The sequence below is a fragment of the Temnothorax nylanderi genome, unplaced genomic scaffold, assembly GCF_030848795.1.
Source record: "Temnothorax nylanderi isolate EJ_2023f unplaced genomic scaffold, tnyl_v1.0 TNYL_tig0297_pilon, whole genome shotgun sequence".
Taxonomy (NCBI): Eukaryota; Metazoa; Arthropoda; class Insecta; order Hymenoptera; family Formicidae; genus Temnothorax; species Temnothorax nylanderi.
The window spans coordinates 82,319-87,168 of NW_027249359.1; positions in this window are offsets into that span (position 1 = coordinate 82,319).

The following is a 4,850-nucleotide window of genomic DNA, read 5'->3' on the forward strand; positions in this document are numbered from 1 at the left end:
AATTATAGTTTCGGTAATTATAGTTTCAGGCGAGTTAGCCGCTTTTCTCTTCTTGGTCTTCCTAGATTGGATTACCCAATCATATTGTCCCTTAGGAGCTTCGGATTTCTCCTTCCGTGGGGTTGTGAATTATTCCTCATCCGTGTGGTAAGACCTCTCCTCCTGTTTCTTTAGGTTTGCAAGTCTAGCCTCGAGAGATTTAATTCTGTTATGCAATGCTTGGTTTTCTTCAGTGAGCAGTGAACACTTATTTCTAAAGTCCTCCAGCTCATTAAACGAGCTCATAAACAACGGTTGGCATCCCCCAGAATCCTTGAGGCCAGCTTCCGCAGAGGGTGGATTTTCCAGGCTTGTACCTGGTTTGCCACGTGGGGTAATATTTCCTAAATTTGTTTTTTCCATTGCTCAGAGTGATTGCTAGTTGCTTTTTGAAGCAGGTAAACTGGAGCCAATCGAAGTAAAACGCGCCGAGGATATTGGCCACCCAGGTATTGAGATTCTCTAAACATCTGCGGAATTTGTCGTCGCAATCGCAATGCGACATAGTATAAGTTGTTGTAATCTAAAATTACAACGGATAATTATTAAATTAATTATAATGAAATTATAGAATAGCCTTTCGAAAGACGAAGAAATTGTCTTTTGAAAGACTCCTCAATTTACGCCAACGCGGACGCGGAAGTTCATCAAGCTTCCGCGTCAATCGAACTATTGCGATATGCATAGGAATGCGCGACAACGCATTTCGACAAGCGAGAACCGCGGAAGTGCACCAAGCTTCCGCGTCAATATTGCGAGATGCATAGGAATGTGCGACTACGCATTTTGACCATCGCGGAACCGCAGGAGTACAGCGAGATTGCGAATGCGCTCGGTCACTGACCGACCTCATTCGGGGGACCGTCGAACCCGGCGGAAAAGCGCCGACAGGGCATAACTCAAAACAATATAAGGGACCGCCGAAAAAGCCGCGACGGAGAGTATTACACCCGAGTCTCTGCCCGTGACCGTTCTCGTAAGTCGTAAGTCGTGTCGTGCAAGCGAAAGTATAACGAAGTGCAGACGAGTTAAAGTAAATGTAAGAGGCAAAGCTAAGTGTAAATTAGTGAGTGTAAAGGAGCGCTGAAATAAAACTCCAATATAAGTAAAACGAAGTGAAGTTAATTTAACGACGCCTACACCCCGTTCCACCTACGAACCCGAACCTAGTCTGCCCGCCTGTGCCTACCAAGTTCCAACTCGTAAGGTCAAGAGATCCCGAAAAGAATAAACGTTTTGCCGTAAGCCGTCACCAACTGGCGACACGGCATAACAAAGTGTAATTATTGCAAAAGTCATTTATGCATTTTTGCGGCGGTATCCAGTATGGACAGTGGTCGTGTTTCCTGCAACAAGCATCCTCGGCCGAAAAATAGCCCAAATTGTAATAGGAATTGGCCACGTTGCCTGCTCCACACCACTTGGTGCCTGGATATATTAAACCATTGTCGGGCGCCTGATTCTGATATCTTTATACTGTGCTTTGGATATGACTGGAAAAAGTGATATCGGTCTATACAAAGTGATTTTATCCAGAGATTTACTAGGTTTTGGTATTGTTATTACTTCGGCTATTTTCCATTGTTTAGGAAAATATCTCAATCGTAAAGACGCATTAAATAAGTGAGTCATTTTCATGATTCTTGTTATGCCGCGCCTTGAAATTCGTCTCAGGACCGGCACCGGGTTCGTTGGATCCGCAGGATGGAGAAAGAACAACTCTCGAGATTTACTTGGTTGTAGTAGTGGTGTTTAATTAAAAGGAGATATCTTAGTTACACGTGAATCACTTATTTCACTACCCTGACTTGTGGGTGTAATAATACGTATACGGAGTTACGCGGTCTGTGCTCTGATTGTTGACTGCCCCCGCTTATCGGAAGGGCGAGCCTTTTATCGCTCGGAGTCGCTTCCTCGTTGTCGACTCAGCTGTCAGCGCTTTTGCTTCCGGGCTCAAGTCAGTAGCCTGGCGACCGAGTGACGCCCGGAATGCCACCTCAGGTGTATTTGGCAATAGCCGAAGCCTGGTGACCTGGTGACGCCCGGAATGCCACTTCAGGTGTGTTTGGCAATAGCCGGAACTCGCGCTGGCAGCTCGGTGTCGCAACTAGGCCAACTCGACTTCCGTATTACAACATCCCTTCCCCCGTGGAAAAAGAAAAACTGAGGTATGAAGTTTTTCGTTATTATTTGTTTTATACATGGTATTGTTTTCTTTTTCCATGGAAGTTACATTATTCGGTATTCTATTTTCCCAGTTGCTTGCGGAAGTCGCGTCGCGTGTTCTTCTTAGTTCTCTTTTTTATTATCCATGTGACAGTAATTCCGATTCCTATTATAATTACAACTATGGACACGGAGCCCACGGGATATATTACATTTTTATTAGATAAAAAGCTGACCTGGTTGTTTTCTAGTTCCTCGTTTATTTCCTCTAGATCCAGGCTTAGTTTAGTTAGCTCCGCGGGATCATTGATCACCGGTTCCAGCCGTAGTTCTGTTCCTGATTTTTTATTATTTCTAATATTTTTAGTTATTGTTTTGAAGGTCAAGTTAAACTGTGGTAACTGCATTTGTATATACTTGATGTACTCTCGTTTTTTCGTTCGTAGTGTTAAGTCCGTCGTAGTCAGTCTACAATTTTCGTTTAGCTTAATTTTTTCTGTTCTATTTATTTCGATTTTATTTTCAGCCTGATCATTACATTGTATGGTTACTTGTTGCTTATACGGGGTAGAAAACAGCCATGTCTGCGGTTTTGCTAGAGTTATCCAGAACGTCACGTTCGAGAGAATGTGACGTCGCTCGCAACTATCTTTTTGCGCTCTTATATAGATCTGCACCTCGCATGGTGCGTGCGCTGTTACGAAATATACGGGGTAGTTTATAACGCATACAAATGTCGTGTCAGAATGCGTACATTTGTCTAGATCGTTTTCTTTTAGTGTTAGATAGTTTTGATTTTCTTTATTAATCGCCAATAGAGTATGTGAGGTTTTGGGAATTATGAATACATTTTTATTGTCGTACACCGGCAGAAGGGTTACTCGCACGATTTCGTAATTGGGGTATGTGATAATTGGGAATGTTAGGATCGTGTAGACGTTGGGGTTGTCGTAATATGCATTTATTTCTACAAATTTTTCGATGGTATTCCAATTGTCTATTTGTACTTTGAAAGGGAAGTGTGCCCCTCGGGATAGGTGGGTCGTCGCTTCTCTTAATTCCGCTACCAAAGTTTCGAGTGGCAGTAGTCGTACGAGAATTATACCGTTTTTTGCATAGGTGAGGTATTCCAAGGTATCTTCTACGTCGCTTACTAATTTGGCTGTTATTGTGCTTATTACCAGAAGGTGCTCGTCTAATTCTTCACGGCGTACTAGTTTTGCTACTCGTTGTTGTACTCGTCTCGTGACGTTCGCTATTAGATTTTCGTTCTTGCTCAGTGTCTGTTCTAAAATCTCTATATGTCCTAACGTGGCGTTTATTATTTTTATTTGGTGCTTCGCCGCGTGCTGCATTGTTTTCTGCTGATTGTTTATTGTTTCTAACTGTTCTTGTATGCGTCGTGCGTCGTCGGCGTCCATTGTCCCATATAAGGTTTTACCTATGGTGCTTATTGCGTCTATTAATCCGCGTCGACTCGTCGTTATTTTATATACGGTTTGTATTCGTAGTAGCAGTTGCGTCAGTTTGGTATTACTGTCTTCTGTTACGCGGAGGATGTTGTTACATGCGTCTCGGTTGTTGTCGTCCACGTTATTGCATAGCCCTTTGATCTGTTCGAGGTAATTTTGGAGGAGATGGTATCTCACTTCAAAAATGCCGCGATATCGATTCTGATGAGTTTCCATGTTGCCTCCTTTAGTTGCATGGTTCCGATCTTCTCGAAGTAGATTCCTGGTTCATCGCTAAATGATGTCACCTCGTACGGTGGCATCGGTTCGGGTGTCGTCTCTCTCGCAAGGTGTAAGATGATGATCGGTATCCTGTAATAGGAATACTTTTCCGTCTATTCGATAGGTGCTTTAGGTTTAGGTGCTTTCGCTTTTCTTTATCTAATTTTCGATGAAAGCTTTCAACCGATTTGCGTGGACGCGTAATGTCTTTCGTTTGATCTTAATTGTATAGTTTACGTCGCTGTGTTTCTCGACAATTACGTACGGTCTAATCCATTGGGACTCGAGTTTTTTCGATCGTCCGCGTCGTACTGTCTCGTCGTGTAACAGTACCTTGTCACCTACTCTAAATGTTTCCTTATTACACTTTTTGTCGAATTGTTGTTTTGCTTTTACCTTTTCATGCTTGGTATGCTCTCTCGCGACTTGATTCGTTGCGCGAATTCGTTCTCGGAGTTCCTGCGCGTAATCGTCGTATGCATACGTTAATTTCGGAGGCTTCGTTAATGCTGTCGGCAGGTTAGCTCGGTGTCCGTAGACTAGTTCAAACGGCGTAAACCCTGTCGTAGTATGCGGCGTTGTATTATAGGTAAACCATTCATCCCAGGGGGTATCCATTCATCCCAGTCGGTTTGATCCTCGTTTATATAGTGCCTCAGGTATTCTGCTAAAGTGCGATGTGATCTTTCCAACGCTCCGTTACTTTTGGGGTGGTATGCAGTCGTCTGAATCTTCTCGATTTTTAGTAGCTTGCACGTATTTTTAAACATTTCGCTTGTAAAATTCGTGCCTTGATCCGTGAGAATTTTCTCCGGTATCCTGTGTTCCAAGACTACCTTCGTGACAAAGGCTTTAGCGACTGTATTTGCTTCCTGGTTTTCCACTGGTATTGCCTTGCTGAACTTTGTTAGA